The following is an 18,263-nucleotide window of genomic DNA, read 5'->3' on the forward strand; positions in this document are numbered from 1 at the left end:
CTGGAGGAGCTTGCCTATTGAGGCCATTAATCCTTGGCTGCTTCAGGGGTCATATGTCACTTCTAGTCCATCGCTCCCTCATCTGCCACACCATCTCACACACATCAACACACACGCTCACAATGTCTGGCAGGCCCAGAGAGACAGATTTGTTGTGATGGGTCTGAGTTAGCCATGCGTGAGGAGCCAATAGGATGTTTTCATCTCTCTGAGAGGTGCACTGACAACAGACAGAGTGGTAACCTCAACAGGTCAGTCAAACTCATCTGCTATACCTGCAGTGTCTCCTCAAATCAGCCACTGAATATGTTACAAACCCCGGAGAGATTTTCTTTTAATGCCTACAGTGTATTCTCAACACATAACTGGCTCGCAGCAAGAATTTCATTTCCAAGTTGCAGGCATCCAGGAAAATATCTCCATTTATTTTTACTCTTTTAACCTCATAAAAGCAAAGATGCTCTTCCCAATTTTTCATTCCCAAGAAAAAGACATGGGAATTGTTGAACTCTCTGCAACAGAAAAGGTAAAAATCAGTTTGAACCTTTTAAGGAGAGCGAAACATATATGGCCAGACAACAAATGCTTCATCAAAGTGTCACCAAATCAGGTGGGAGTGAAAAACTACAGCTCTCATATTGTGCAAAGTGCGGATGTGGACCAAGAAAAGATAAGAAAGAAAGGATCCAGTCTCAACAAGAGAAAGTGTGTCATCCTTCCCACAAATACCTCATAGACTCACTACTTTTCTTGAGAAAACATTGCTTGTTTGAAACTTTATCTGCTGATTAATCAGATGTAAATGCCAATGCCGGAAGTAAAAGCTGAAATGATGTAACATTATGAGCTTTTAGCCAAATTTATATCCACAGAACAAAATACCAATTATGGTGTTTATACATTATTCTATTAATCCTCAGAGACCCGCAGGGGTGCATGTGTCATCATTTTATTAAATCTGTAAAACAGGTGTTCTCAAACTTATTTCTCCACATCTGACTTTCATTCAAGGATGAAAGGTCCAGAATGTTTGGCGATAACAAAATAACATTTAATCAATTAATTAATGTCACATGTCTTGTGATTGGGCCAGCACAAAACAAATACAGACAAGGTTCAGACAGACATATTCTTCCAACTACATTTACACAGTTTGTAGAAACTGTGTATCAGATAAAAGGACACATTCTGTAGCTGCAATTTTGGAGCTAAAATCAAATTCTCTGGTGTAACGTTAATGTGTCAACTCGGCAACAACAACACACAACACTCTGCGGCGCTTAATGTCGCCATGACAACAATGTCAGTGATAGGGATCGCGGAAAATGATCTCCAGCTATTTTCAATTTCATACAAAATTAATGTTATTTTTATCATCTATGTAAGTGTGAAAACGTAAAATCCATAATGATAACAGAATCCCTAACGCTCCTGGACCTCCACCAAAGAGGCAGTCAGTGCTCAATGTACAGCCCAGTTCAGCCAACAATGAATTATCTCAACAAAAAAAACTCCTCTTTGGGATCCCAGGAAACGAAGAAAAATACTAAGTTTGAGACTCAGTGAAACAGGTGGCCAACGACAATAAAACCACTATGGGCTCCGTGATTCTCAGACAACACCGGAGTTAACTCTTGTAGTCTGCTGTCAGCTCCAAGGATTGGCCAGCCTGGGAACCAAGCGTCTGATGGTGGGTCCATGGAGTACAGAACATGGAGTTGGAGAAAAACCAGATTCTGTAGAATGAGTAAACTATGAATTATGACCTTTTTGGCTCTTTGCCAGCAGTTGGCAAGCTAATCGACTCTCAGGTCAGACTGTGCATCTTCTACTGGCAAACAACAGTAGATGCACATATTTTCTGAATTGATCAATATTCTGCGGTCCAGAAGGGTTATGTTATGGTTTTTGTATTGTAAGGGTGTAATTAACAGTTTGTTAAATCTGCCCCCTGTACAATGATTGTCCAGTTATAGCTTAGCAACCATAAAAAGGCTTGCCACGCCATTCAAGCTTACTGCCCAAAGCAGTAACCTAACCCAGTGATGCCTCCAAAGCAAAGGCCTATATAATTTGACTGACGTAATTTTCAACATTAAAAGTGAAAACATCCTGTTTTAAAAATATGATCAAGTTTGAGTTGTATGAGCTCTGCACCCCAACAGGGTTGTGGCACTGAAAATAGCAAGACTAAGTAGCTTCAGATGTTATGTTGTGTCTTTATTTCCATGTCTTCCATATGGATCATCAACTGATGGAGATACTGAATATTTGCCTCGAACATGCAGCGTTATCCTCAGTCTTTTACCATGAACATATTTTAAAACCCCTTTACGAGATTCTAATTTTAAAACAAGTGAGCTGTAAACATTAAAAAGTCAACTGCAGACAGCATTTTCAGCCAACGTTAGCTTAACTGGCTGGCTAGCTACAACTAATAAAACCTGCCAGCAAGTTACAAAAGCAACAACCCACTGCAAAATTATCATCTTTTCAATAAGATATAATAAACAAATACGAATAGCCCAAAGAGTACAACATGGCCAAATACCGAGCTCCACAAATTAAGTATCAACATTTTATTGATCAGGCTAATGCCATGTTTTTAATTACACCATTATGTTACACAACTAGAAAACATCTAAAGCAACTCTACAAAATCGTGTTGCTTATTTTTAACCACTTACTGCACAGTGCACATCAGCTCTGCAGCAGAAACAATCTTTCTCTGGGGATTTGAAAGCCCAGGACACAGCAAAGTAGTGATGAGTGAACCAGCTGTCCTTTCTGCCTCTTAAGCCCCATGTGGAAGTGCACACACGCACAGCTACCTCTCATCTGCCTTTCTGCTTCCCTGATCTCCCACTTGTGTGTCTGCTTGGAGGGAACAGAGTAATCTTACTTCAATGTCAAAGTGTGGCACATCCACTCTTATCCGTCTCCCCTCGCCAGTGTACAAGCTCCTGCCTTGGGAAACACGATATCACGTCAAAACACTAGAAGAACAGAAATAAGTTATGGGCTGAAAGTGCCTGGGATCCCTTGAAAGTGCCCAGTGACACAAAAAAGATGACGGTCCTCTGTTTTCTTTTACAACAAGCAGCTGCTCTTGGCCCGTGACCCTTGAGATAATTGGTTTTGTTTGCAGGCGCTGAATCATTTTTTCATCCAACTTTTCATCACAGCTGTGGTGTAATGCCTTACTACAACGCTGGGATTCCTACATGTTGCAAACATATGAAGCATTTCAAAGACGGGAAGCATTATCTCTCAGCATAACTCCTCATTTTTGGCCCAACACCACGCCATGCACTTATCTGCACGTATTCCATGAGTGAAATCTTACACTGACCTCCTGCCATTACTACTACTGCAGGCAGTCATAGTCACTTTAACCTCAAAGTTCTTCTTTTCAGTAATCACAATTACCAGTGCAAATGCAAAAGCCAAAACAAACACTGTGGATACATCTACAGATGTCTTATGAAAAGTTTGGCTTTGGTGCCACAGGTGTTATTAAACATGCTCAAATGACATCTATTTTTGTTACATGTTATTTTTCCTCCTCTACATGTGGTTTGGTTAAAGTTAAGGATTCTGTTCAGGAAGTTCAGTCAGAACATTAATGCAGGTCATAAATCAGCCGCTCACTGCTGGATTATCGAGGAACATCCTATGAAGCAGGCATTTGGAGCGTGTCCAACTCGTGAACAAAGAGCTGCCTATCCCTCCCTCTGCTCAGGCAATGCACTTGTTAAACTCTGCTTGACGTTTGTCTTTTTTGGCTTCCTGTAGGCCAGTATCGCACTGCAACCAAAACTTTCGTCTTGCCTTTTAAATGCTTTTTCTGCCCCCCTCTCTCTCTCTCCCTCAACTCCCTCTCTTTCTAATTTGCTGGTCACAGTTAGAAGCCAGTCAAGTGGGACTTGGTCAGTAATTGGAGTCTCTGCAGTGACTGCCTACAGCACAGCTCCAAACGATGCACTGGGGAGACCTCCTAAGGAAAACTCAATAAGCTCTTCACACTTAAGTGTAGTCATCATTAGGATTTTTCCACTGTAGTGAATGGTACACTACTTGTTGGCAACACCTTTACGTAGATAAAAGTACGAAAATACAACGATTGTTCGCTTTTGGGTGTATTTCTTTCAAATCACCTCTATTTTAAATTATCCTTCATTCATTTCCCACGGCATGGCTTTGTTGTTTAAAGTGGGTCAAGGTCCTTTCCATTCACAACATTGTCTTTTCCCAGTCTACCAGCAGTTACAGGCATTCAAAGCACATCACAGAATAGGACACAATCTTTGCAACACAAAACACATTTGATTCCTGCTGTTCTATTTAATTCCACTTTTCTGGCAATAACAAGGCAGCCATGCTACTTCATAGTAATTAATCGTAGCAGCATGGGAGGATGGGTGTGAAGATAAAACAATAAGTACTGGAAAACTGCTTCAGGAGTAAGGGATTCAGCACTGATACACAACCCGATAATCCAAATTCTGCATGAAATTCTGATCCTTCCATGTCACTCTGTCTCTCTCTGCAGTCCTGTGCCTCCGTGTGTGTGTGTTGCAGCATGCTCACTGCCTTCCTGCTTGCTATCATCCCCAATCCCATAACTGCTTGCAGCCATTTACAACATGCACACACTGAAAGAGATTTCAGACAATCAGGTGCAATGCTTGCAGTCCTCAAAAGTCAAAATCATATGATAAAATATGCCAGTGGCAAAGTGCGAAATGTATGCCGACAGCAAAGTTATCCAGGAAGAGTAGTCAATACAAGGCATGTAACGCCAGCAGCTGATGCTATCTATAACTGGACCAATCTCCCTGTGACTGAAGACATGTGCTGTTTATTTACATGCTCCAAAACACTGTTCCTGAAAGAAACAAATCACTGAAACCACGAACCAATTTCATAAACCCTGAAGAAACGTGCCTGGAAACCACTGTTTAGTAATTATTCTCCTCAAAGCATAAAATGTTTGGTTTTATATGAGGATGTTGTTGCCAGCAATTGAAACTACATTATGAACTACAACTACATCGCAATTCTGTCGGTTTCAGTGGTAACAGCCTATGGTTGACATTACGTTAAGCCTGGAATCTATTTAATGCGTTTGCATATCTGTCTGGCATCCTCTGCTTTGACAGAGATATTGACTGAGCTGCACTTGAGTAATAAAGGGCATTAAATGGTGATGCCCCCTCCCACTTTAAAGATTATGTACTTATCTCAGAGCCCACTGGGCACCAAAGTGGGAGCATAAACAAAGTGTTAATTGCAAAAAAATGGATTCACTGCCAAGTCAGCGGTATGGAAGTGCTGCTGCTACTCCACAAAGGTCTAACCCCCTCTGGCTGACACAGAACACAGTCTGCAGATTTTCGTGTGAAGGAAAAAAAGATGAAAGGGAACTGAGTCCAAACTGCCTTTCAAACATTTATATTGTTCTGCCTCTTGAGATCTGTCAAAACTCTGGAAAGAGAGCTCAAGCCTCCACTCTGCAGAGGAAACAGATCCCATAGGTGCAGGCATAGCTCTCAGGAGTGGGAGTATAAATTTCATCTCTAAGATGCTGCTTCTGGTGCTCAACATATATAGTATGACAACCAGACCACAACATGAATCATGGCTGGTTGCGATCATTTCCTGATTAAGAGCCACGAAAATTCAGACCCCTCTCACACCTGGTAAAGCACAGAGAGTCCTGACATGCAGGCACTTGGGTGACATTGTGATGAATGGGTAAGTGATGAAACACAGAGGGTCCGTGACCCCCCCAACAAACAGTACCGCCACCCCTCAAGAGGACAGAATGCATTACATTCAGCGCCTCCAGCCTTGGAAAGATGACAATATGATATAGCAAAACTGCAGAGAGCGCTGCACATTGTTCGATTAAGTCTTGCTGGCTTCACCAGTGCTGACAGTTTCATGTTCGTTATTAAGCAAGGCAGGTTAAATATGATATTGAAACCTCCTGCAAGACAATGCAATTGATCTGCTGAAATTCAAGACGCTTTCACCGTCTAACTAACACAACTCCCAGTCTGTAGTGACTGGAGGGAAGGAAGCAGAGGAGATGATTGGCTGCTGAAGGGCCCATGTTGCCTAATTAAAACAGGAAGAGTGATGACTCGGCTCATCCTCAGCTGAATTATCATTTTCTGGGCGTCTCACTACGCTGTGACTCAGCTCTCTGTGTCTTCCTCTAGATAGTGAGCTCGTGGCTCCGGCTTCCTGACAGGACAGTTCCTGCCACCTCTACAATGCACGCCGCCCACCCCGCATCATCAAGACACTGTGGAGCACAACTTGTTATGAAACAGCCGTGATGATGCAACACTGGGAGCAATGCTGCCTTAAAGAGTATAAACAAAACATTTGGCTGTGGAATGGCAGATAACTCCCCTCAGCTGAAGATTTAGTGCTCTGTGATTGAATCTTAGCCTGTGCAGGAAGTGGTGGGCGATTTTTGAGATTTTTGAGGTGTAAAAAGAATGCTGCTTGTACAAAATGTCCATAATTCACGGGCTATTTAAGGGCTGCTCTTGGTCTACATAATGCTTAATGAGTTGGGGTGTATTTAAACAAGAGGGTCAACCCAGTCACATTAATGCAGTCCACTGCTGGTAGCATTGAACCGCGAAACCTGACATTAATCCTGAGGGTAATGTGGCCCTTCCTGTGGCTAATGAAATCTGAAGCTTTTAAATGGCTGCACCTAATGACACTCCCTGACAGTTTTTGAATTAAGCAGCCATGACTGCTGGGACTGGACTAAATAGCACACAGATGGCCCACACCAAAGTTTTGTCCACCCACCCCCATCACCATTTGCCCTTGGGCTGTTGCATGCGATGCCGTACCTGCGTGAGCATTAAAGCAGCTGAAGCTTTAGAATCAGGCAACAGGAACCTCTAATTAGCTTTGATCAATGGTAACTGTTATTTATGGCTAATCATGTACTTGTTTACATCCTCTTGGGTGTGTAGAAGTATTTCTCTTCCCTTCCTCGCCTGACACATTGCTACTTTTCTTGGCAACTGTCGAACTGTTGAATAGTGTGACGCTGTTGTTGTGTATCGAGTTGCTTACAACTTGCATGCATGCATGTGCATCCTCATGCATGTGATAAAGTCATCAAAACATTGCTTCCTAGCATTACTGCTGTTTAAAAACTCCACAGGGTGCCTTTAAGTTGCACATAAACTGGTAAACAGGTGAAACTAAAAGCTTAAAATAATAAATAGTTAAAAATAATAGAGATTTTTTTGAGGTAGTTGAACCTTACAAAATCTAAATGTTACCTGTGAGGTTTTGTTGTTGGCAGCTTTGTTCATATGTAGTATCTCTCAGTATGTGTGTCCTTGAGGAAAAAACAAACATGTTGAAAGCATTTATTTCCTTGCAAAGTGTTTTTTTTATACATATATATCTTGAAACTGGCAACTCTCACACACAGGTTTGCATTGGCTGGCAGTCTGCTTCTTCTTCTCTGCCTTTTGCTGGCACATTGCAATGCTTCCTGGCACATTAGCCCAACCAGCTGTCAATACATGAAGTAGCTTGAAACTTATCACATAACGCCCTTTACATTTGATAGAAATGGCCAGTCTTTGAGGTAAATGGCAGATTTATTTACCACTACAGTGGGTGATGGGACGTTCAGGCATAGCAGGTTACAGCAAGTTTCAAGGTAAGAGGTTCTAAAAACATTAGCTAACTGCACTCTGAATCGTGTTCATAGATATATTACAAGAGTTGGAAACAGATCTCCAATATGGCATCGCTTCCTTCCAATGAAAACTACTCACCCAGCATGTATGCCAAAATGTTTTCTCCACTAGTCTATCCTTACATTGAGATGATGTCAGGCTCACAAATAGCTTTGTGTTTGTAGTTTGAGATGTCCTGTCAACAGTTTCGCAGATGTCCATAGAGATATGCTTTTTGGGGCCACTGAGTTTTTCTAATTTATAACACTGTGCTTGGCCACTGTACTATCCAGCATTCCTACATGCATGCATCTTGTTTCCCCTTTCTGCCCTGTTCTGTTTTCTTTTTCTTTTTGGCGTTTCATGCACATCATAATTGTATTACTATCCTGTGAGTACACGTGCATCCTTTTGCATGTGCTAGTGTAGCATGAGGGCACGATGGGCAGCTGATCATCAAAAAATTGCTCCATGGCACCATTAGTGGTCAAAAATTCCCAAAGTTACCTTTAGTATTAAATACATAAAACTCCCAGTCTTCCCACCAGTAAAAATAGACACCAGAGAAGAGGGATTCTTTTTCATCTATTTCATCATTTCTCTTCTCAGCAAGCTTTCGTGTGTCTGAGTGTTTATAATGAAAAAACTGACATGTAATAGAGTAAAGAAAATATACAGTACATGCCCTACTGTACATGTAATCTGATACAGAATATATTACATTTCCTGCTATTTGGTTGATTTGCTCGCCATTTGTGCGCCAAAGTTCTCCCAAAAGTGTACATTCTTGACTCCAGTTGGAGAGCTGCAAGAAGTATGAGACATTCTCCACTTAACTGCCAAAGATATCCAGTAAAGACATGGTCATGACATTAACTGATGGAAGATGTGAATTTTACCCTGAAACATGTGAAAGTTTATAATGTATTTTGATAATAATTGCATGGGTTTCTTTCTGTGTTGTCAACAAATTACTGTTTTGCATTGTCTTTAGTCACAATGCCACGAAATCAGGCCTTTTCAACAGACATTAAATCCAGCCAGACTTCTGTTGAGGACAGTCGAGCTTGTCACAGCTGGGCGCGAACATGAAAATTGAAACGACATAATTGCTGATTTGATTGCTCCAAATATGTGACGCGTGCAATCTTCCCAAACCAAATAAATCAATTAATTTACAAACTGCCAGCCGCAGAGAGAGAGCGGTCTCTCTTGGACATTTTCTGAGGGAGTGCCATGGTGAATAAACATCTGCAGAAAACAGCTCAGACCCATTTTTTTCATGTGCAACAAACAAACATTCCAGCAACCCACAGAGGCACAGTGCAACCGCTGCCAAGGGAGACGGAGTGTGAAAACGACTTTATATGGGTTGAAAACGCGTCACAAAACCAGAAAATAGAGCTTATTTCACACACTTGAATAATATTGAATAGGGACATTTTTCCATAAATTGAGATGGTGCCTTTTATTCTTTTCCTCTGAAAGCTGTTTCTCTTCAATATTAATCTTTACAGAGAAGAAATAACTCAAAGATATGGAAACTTTTCACCCAGGGGAAAGAATGTATCTCCTACACTCCTACTACATCACTAAAATTTGGAGAAACAAGATTTTCAAACAACAGTGGCATTACTTTCATAGTGCTGTATGCTTTAAAGTCACACCAAACACGAAGCATACCAGTCTTATCTGAGCTGAGGAACCTCCCACAGCACAGACCCAGTGACCAGATAATGAGCGCGCAATGAGGGACCACTGACCACTCATTTGATCACAAACACATCAGGACATGCAGGACAAAATTCTTCAGCCGCCTGCACTCATTTAAACCACTTGGACTGGTGATCAGAGAGGGTTATGTGCTGCTATGTTGGATAACGTGGGCCACCGGGCATCCTCCTCTGTTTTCCCAGGGTCACCTCACCATCTCCTCTGGAGAGCTCTGATTGTTCAGGCGGAGCTGTCAGAAAGCTTTGGTGCCAGTGCTGAAATCCAGACATGAAGATACTGAACCACTCAGCAGTGCTCCAAAGGAAATAAGTTACAGAATGAGAGCAGACATATTGTTGGAGGATCATATTGCAATCAACCCAAACATTTCAGGATTTTTGTGCGAGTTCGTTTGTCTTTTTACAAGAGAATTGTTCTACTGCAAATCAAAGTGTTTACTTAATGTATGCCACAAGATCTGGTGCTGCATGTGTGCTAGTTTCTTCTGGAGTGAGCACAACATTTAAATGGAAACAGACAAATGGTTGGATGATAATATAATTTTATGATATCATGTTAATTTGTCAGCCCTACTCTATCTACCCTTATCACTAAACAAGAACATCACTGTGAAACCATTCTACAAATCCATAACAATATCTTTCTCACATCCATCCATCCATCCATCCATCCATCCATCCATCCATCCATCCATCCATCCATCCATCCATCCATCCATCCATCCATCCAGCCAATGTTATTAAAATTCTTACTTTGTATTACAGTATGCCTAAGGTCAGGATTAGGCAAGTAAAGACTGGCTCTAGTTTTAGCTCTAGCAGCAACTATTTTTTAAGTTGGATGCAATTTGCAACTTCACCACTAGATGCCACAAAATCTTACACACCGGTCCTTTAAAACGAGTGCGCAGTGCTCATATAAACACTGAAACAGATTTTGTTTAATACGAAGAAGGCATTATTGCAGGTCTGTAATCACATGCAAACACCCATCTGCTGAACAAAAGTCAGAAGTGCTACACGCCACACCAACACAGCCTCCACACCATTACTTTCCACCTTGCTACATATGGGGTACATTGCTTCCAGTATTGGCGCTGAATGTTGACAGTGGACCTAAATTGTAGAGTGCAGGAACATCAAATATAGACGTAATTCCTAGGTACATGGCTGCCCAGCAGACTGCACACCCAAATGACTGTGTTCAGGGTGGTGTGATTGGTGCCTTTGGGTTCATCTGTCGAGTTCGTAATGTGCTTTAATGGTTTGATAGGAATGTTAAATGTTTCCAACAGCTGAAACCTGAAGCAGGAGGAACAGAAACCAGCATACAGTACAGCCAGATCCATAGCGGAGAAGTATGAATACCAGCCTGGTCATCGGTGTCAGATTCATAACTTTCTAACATCAAAGAGCCAAATGACCAACTTAGAAGTGGTGTGCTTTTAATTTGAGCACACTGATTTCTTTTCATTCTAGACCTCTCACCACCAAATATGACTGAACAACTTTAATGTGCTTTTAGAAAAAGTTCATTCCTCATGCCTTTTTGTGTGCACTTTTTCTCATCAACGTTTTCCTTGTGAAACTGATTTCGAAGCTGTTTAGAGTGGAGAGAGCTTGATTACTGTACTACAAAATTACTCAACACAGGGAATCCAAAGCTGGTCGAATCTGTGGGGAGGCAGAAATGTGCTGCACAACAACCACAGAACATTTTCTCATAATTACTTTCGAAGTCTCCCTGAAGCAACTTAATCAAAGTCAGTGATTTGAAAAAACCTGAAATTTATCTACAGGCATTTGTAGACTTTTTAGGCGTCCTCTCAAATGAAAGCATCGACCAATGCTTTGGTGATTTGTTGCAGTGAAAATGTGTTCATTGTATGTAGCAACGTGTTGACATCACAGCACTAAAAGGCTTGGCTCGGGTGTGAAAGACTCGAGCCTCTAAGTGTTGATATGCCAGAGTGCTTGTGTGTGTGCATACATGTGTTTTGTGGGTTGGTGGGGAGAGTTTATACCGAGGAATTCGCCATTTGTTGGGTTGTGACAGATCTAATGCCAGAAAAACAAAGTGTGGCAGTTAGTGAAACCAAATAGCAGGAACTGTTCAATTGACCCCAAACATAAGCCAAAGAATTAAGAGAGAAAGAGTTAAGAAAACGTTATCCTTCTTCTTTAATGGAACACACGTCTGCTTTAGATTTATGACTGTGTGCATTCATAGATAAAAATGATGTGAAATACAATTCCTAACACCAAACGTCTAGTTGCTACGTAACTGAGAGAGGTCAGGCGTTCCCTGCGAGGAGACGCGGTTCCTTCAGAGACGTCCATTCATCAAGTGCTGCCAACACGGCAAAAGTACAAAGGGCAGCATATCCTTCGCCGGCTCCATTTCCCTTTTTGTTCGTCTTTCTTGTCTTTTTCTTCTTTTACACTCTTTTCACAGTCGTATTTAACTTCTTTCAAACGGTCACAGCACAAAGGAACGACCATATTTCTTTTTTCTTTTTTTTTGAATGGCAAATAGACTTTGTTGGAGGAGAAGCATCGCTCACTTTTACTTTTCCAATCTACTTTTCGATGCCACTCATAAATACTGTGTCCTACTATTTGTCAAGTAAGCAAACTTAATAGCAGAGGAAAGAATTGGAGGAATATGAGCTTTCATTCAACTGTCAGGTGCTCTCCTTCTGCATTTCATTGAGGTGCATATAAAAGCCTGTTTAATGGGTCTCAAAGCTCATGTCGAGAAATGCCCTTCATCTACCCTAACCGGGGCAGGTGGGGAACGGGGTGGCTCACATTAAACAGAAACAAATTATGCTCAGGATACTTGAAGTTCCAAGTACACCATAAAACATAATGTGTCATTAATGAAGTTGCCTTTTCTTGCCCTTTTCCTCTTTTTGTTCATAACAATAGCAGCTGGGGAAACAGTCACCAGATCTGCTTAAACTTTACAGTCTGTGCGACCATGAATAATTTACTTTGATTGCACGTATCGGAAAAATAAAAAGGGAAATTTTGAAATGGAAGATTGTCGAGTTTTTCTTCTCGGAAAGAGCAAAGGGAATTCATAATGGGGGAAGGTGACAAGACATCAAAGAGAAATTTTACAGACAGATAAGACACAAAAGAACCATGACTTCAAAACATTGCCAGAGTTTCCCCACTTTGTTCTTTAAGTAACCCTCGCTTTTCTTTACTTGCTCACGTTCAACTGAGTCAGTTGTAAAGAAGTTCTTTTTCCTTCATTTATTTAAAGTGGCATTTCAAAGTCTTCCAGCCTTAAGAAGCCGTAAACCACCACGCTGTCTACGAGTATGAAAAAAAAAATCAATCGCAGTAGGATCAAGAGGCATTTGAGATGCTTAATGTCCCACCATAATCACCATAATATATTGATCTGTTATACTAATGATACCAATAATTAAGCAGTTTCATGCATTAATCAGACATTCCCATACCGGCATGCTATAATCATCCTCTCTGAGCATATGGGTGGTATCATGATTAATTCTCTTTCTTATCACATGAGAGAATAAAGGCCCAGTCACACAAGGAAGGGGCACGGTGAAATTCATCCATGTAAAATATGGGATTTTACAAGTTTGGTGATGTAGTAACTACTCACAGGATTAGTTGGTCAGTTACTGGAGCTGAAGTGAGTTTAACCGCTGACACACTCTCCTGAGCTTCTTTCTAATGCCTGTCTACTGGCCTGTTTTCTCCCTCTGCCAGAGGACAAAATGATGTTTTGTGAAGACTTATCAAAAAAGGGACAGTTCTGTCAAACAATATTCAAAATGTAATATCATAAATAGATTTAAATAAAAGTGGATGGTGCAACACAGCCAATAGGCTTCCTTCATTTTGGAGAGCACTGACAAGATGGCTCGTTATTGGTCAATTTTGCATATCAAAATTCACCAAAATGCAAGTCAAGGTAAAGAAAAGTCGCAGATTTCATTGTAATAATTTGGTTTTATAGTAGAATTTTGCTGTATTACATGCTGGTGTGACAAAAAAAAGACTAAAACCAACAATGAGTGATCCTACTACACTAAAGTCTATTTCCTGTGTAGCCAAAGCCTGATACAGACCTCCTTTATTGTCCAAAAACACTTGGTTTCTTTATAATGACCATGGGCATTAGTGGTTTGTTTTAAATCAATCCCACATAAACAGTTTGGCTGCCATAAATATTCATTTGTGCACCAAATGTGCATTAATCCACCACTGAAAATAATCCCCAACAAATGCACCATTTACTCATATTTGACAAACATTTACTAAAAACTACACTGCCCAGCTTTTTTATGAATTTACTAAGCCTTTTGCAAAAATGGAAATTATAACCCGTCCTTAAAGATTTACCTCTTCAGTAAAAACAAACAAGCTTGGGGCTGAGAACCGGAGATAAGCTGGAGAAGCTGGAAAGCTTGCCAAATAATGTACTGCTCATTTTGGTCATTTCACAGGATTTGTTAGTAATAACAAAAATATACGTGTTCCCCATTAACATGCAAAGTGCAACATTGTGCTCCAAGATGTAATCAGATCACGTTCTCTATAGGTGGAAGTTATGGTCTGAGTGCGAGATTTGTTTTGAGTTATTATGTTGTAAGAAAAGCGTCGACATATGCACATAGAACGATCAAGAGGAAAGTTAAATGGCGAGGTGAGCAAATTAAAACATACTTCTATAGAAAAGGGGTTTAAGAGTTCAGGTTCTCCTTCTATAGGTAAAAAAAAATAATGCTTCTATAACAACTGTGAACCTGTTTTCAAAGGAGCACTTCTGCTGCTCCTTAAAACATCCCACAGTTTACATCAAGGCGGAAGAAATTTGTGAATTTAGTGAAAGGTTCAGCGCGCCGGGTTCCGGGCAGACATTGATCTTCAGCTCCTGCACTTGGCAGTACAGACTCACGCTTTGTGAGCTTTCAAAGACACCTCATGTCTGTTTTCAGAGTCTGTCTTCTCCCTACACAAAAACATTTCCTTATCTCTCATCTGTCAAGTCACATTTCTCTGTCTCACTGTATTTCAGCGAGACCAAGCCACGGCATGCTGGGACCCAAGCACTTTAAAAAAAAAACCAATGTCTATAAGAAACAAATCAGCCATTTCCAAACTACATGCCACTGTTCAGACAGATTCAACCTTTGATAACTGCAACAATTTTGGAGGGGAAGAGAGCAGTTACCCACTTTGGATACAACGCCTCCTCGATGTTGCATGTTTTGACTCTGTTTGATCCTCTGTTACAATAAAGGAAGGGTGGATGATCATCCTATCTTCTGCGTAAGGAGAAAAAACACTCCTGAAGAATGGTGCACTCAGGGACAAGAAGATTAGTATTTTTAAGTGCACGGGAGCGTGTGAAAAGCTGGCACGCCGCCATCAGTTCCCCTCTCTGCAGCACATACCAATACACATCAACGAGGACGGCAAAGTTAAAGGTGAGGAGTCAAACTGAAGAAAGTTTCTGGGTATTGAAGAGGCATTCAACACTAGCAGTGAAACATAGAGCTCTGAGGGTGATGTCAGAAGCCGGCTTGGTATCACCTGCCACCTGGAGAAAACCCTCAGTAGATTTTTATTGCTGATTAGACGACTGAGAGCGCGCAGACAGATTCAAAAGACTTCCCTTATTTGTTGTTGTAGAGTATCTGTGGAGAATCTAGGTTTGACAGGCTTATGAGGGTGCGAAGCGTGTTTTGTACACGGTCTTTGAGTCTGATCCTGCTCTTGCTTCAACCCCAATTGATAAACGTACAGTAAAATATAAGACCATTTCATGATTTGGAGACGTATTCTGCAATGTGCATAGATTTTAAAAATGTCCTGCAGGTGCAAAATCACTGGGTAAAAATCTGCCCAGATGGAAGTCACCTAACAGAGATATTATGATTAATAAAAGTGCTGGGGAAAAGAGCTGCCTGGAAACAAAAAGTTGCCTTTTTATCTAGGCGGTTGCAGTAAATTGTCATCTCACAACGCATCTTTCCCACATCTGCGGGCTCCTTTGTTTCCAAGGACCGATGAGCCATGTTGGACTGATTATAGAGACAACTGTATGAGAGTCACGCAACACCGCAGCATATGGTCTCAGGGGATAATTTATCTGTTCAGTTCAGGAAACGCAGCAGAGAAAACGATTTGGAAGCTCATGATGAAAAATGTAATAATTTCTATTTGGTTATTTTGGATTGAAAATTACACTACTGAGGATGAATCTGTCAGAGTAGGAAGAAGAAGATGTGCAAGATAAGAAGTTAATTTGTATTTATATGATTACTGTTGTGTAAATTGCTTTCCTCGCCGGACCGGCAGCACTCAATGCTTTGTGATTATTCTCAGTTCACGACTGAGTTCAGAGCCTGTCCAACACGGGGGAGATAAACTCCAGCTGGTGTTCAAAATTAGGGATAAACAGACCTCCTGTCTGTCATAATTTCTTCCCAAAAAGACAGCAACGTAATAAGTCACTATACCTTATCTGAATGAAAAAAAATGTTTTGGAGAAACTGTTTAAGATAATTGTTAACTGCTGCATTTCATGGCAACAGCAGTTCTTTACAGTCTTTTAATGATTACTAGAAACTCATGTCAGTATGAAATTACAGAAAATGTGCATATGCGTGTGGTTGTTCTGAGGCAACATGACAGAATGAGAAGCACAGACTGGCAGAAATTGCTGCTCTATCTTCCAGGGGGCTTTGGCGAGCCGGGAACATTTCTCAGCTGAATTTGCAGCGCTGCTGATAATGTCACGATTAAAGGCAGATAAGTTAATCCACCAAGCCTCTGATTCTTGACATTTCATGATATGAAGCGCAGGCCGCCTGAGGGGAAAATCACATTTGTTTAAAGCCTCAGACGAGCAAAACACTCAGATTCTCTCATATCTTCAGAAAAACACCGACTTTGAAATGTCCTAATGAAGATGTCACACTTTCTTCTCTCAATGCTGATCTCTCCGGAGAAGCTAATTAGGAACCACGACCTGATCTCACATTGATATTATGCATTCACTCAAGCTGTTGACACTTATCCTGCTGGAGGTTTTGATTTGTTTTCCATTTTAATAAAGGTGTGCTGTATCTGATGGAAGCTCTGGAAATGGAAGCGGACGCGGAAGTGTGGAGTTCACTTTTGCACAACAATAACAACAACCCGAGTGGCCTGCCACCGTTCATTCAGCCATCAAAACAACAATACAAACAAACATCCGCGCACTTCATTAGCATTTCAGAAATCAGGAGCTTTATATAGAAGCGGATGATAAACAGGAAACACATTAATTGTGAATACAGTAAATAATGCAGCAAATCTTTCCTGAGATCAGGGGACTAATTTAGCCACAGCTGAGAGGCCACCTGTTGACAATTTCTGCAGCACAGTCTGACTGATATTTGAAGAGAAAACGTGGCTCAGAGGAAACGCAAAGGTACCATTTCCATCATCTGTATGACACGTATCTGCGGAATGTCTGCCTGTTATTAAAAACTCAGGAATCAGGAAAAGTCGTCATCGGTGACCAAATCCAAACAAACGGCACATTCCTTCATCAAACACTTCCTGTAAACAGCCAAGTGTTTCCTGTGTTGAGGTGCATGTGGCTGTATTGCTGCCCTCTAACTGTTGTTGCCCCTGTCGTGTTGCCAGGTCTCGCTCCACATCCCTGGATATGAAAAGGCAATCCTCCACTGGCTTACACTCACGTCATGGCACACAGTCCACTGACACACTCTGAGGAAACACCATCTGTTACATTTTCATTGCAGGCTTTGCTTCAAGCTAAGACAATTAAAGCTAATAGAGTGCAAATGTTTGAGCCTGTACTGCCAACTTTACAATGTCTCACACATTTGTATCCATATCCATAGGACATTTTAATGACTGGTAAATCCACAGTCATAAATTATCATTGGTAGCACCTGGATTCAGCACATTCTGGACATTCGCCTCAGTTTCAGTTTTGATACCCACATTAACTGTTAATTTGAAATAACTCTGCAGGCAGTTATCCCACATTGCTTTGAAATTATTCCTGAGTGTTGAATTAAATTGAATTTTGAATTACTCCTAACTACTAAGTGGGCTGGTAATGGCACTATAATCCCCTCTATCTCTCATTATGTACAATTGGAAAGAATTGGCCATGCTTTCTGTCAGTAATCAGTGAGCACCTTTGAGAAAATGCTGTGAACAGATTCTTTTAAAGGCACTTGGGAGAATTATCTTTCAGCTAAAAAAAGGACAGGCTTGGATAAGCATCTTTAGCCCCCGGGGCTTGGCCACCCCTGAGGTGAGAGGATTGCTTCACATGAACTGAAGGCTTCAAGTGCTGCATGTAAAAATGGAAGGTGCTCTTGTTGTTGGATCTCAAGTGGGTGGCACAGACATGTTGCCCTCTGGGACCCAAGGCCTTAGGGACACAATGGACGGGCTGTGTGAAGCGGGAGCTGCACAGTTGAGGGTCACAGGGCCCCTCTTCTCAGGTCTACACCACTAAAGTGACTGTTTAGTGACAACACATAGAAAAAGGGTTGTGTGGAAGACTATGGTGAAGGGGGGTTGCGTCTGGAGGTTGTAACCAAAGGCGGTCCATCCATCATTTGTCACTTCAGCCCTTTATGGACCCAAAGTGAACTGAATATTTCATTAAATACCTATATCTAAGATAATTAAATCCATAGTTTCACTCACACACGTTTCACCATTGTGGTGCTTAGTTTTCTTTACATTTATTGGTTCTACTGAAGGTTGTTGGACCAGATCT

The sequence above is a fragment of the Chaetodon trifascialis genome, chromosome 5 (genome assembly GCF_039877785.1).
Source record: "Chaetodon trifascialis isolate fChaTrf1 chromosome 5, fChaTrf1.hap1, whole genome shotgun sequence".
Lineage (NCBI taxonomy): Eukaryota > Metazoa > Chordata > Actinopteri > Chaetodontiformes > Chaetodontidae > Chaetodon > Chaetodon trifascialis.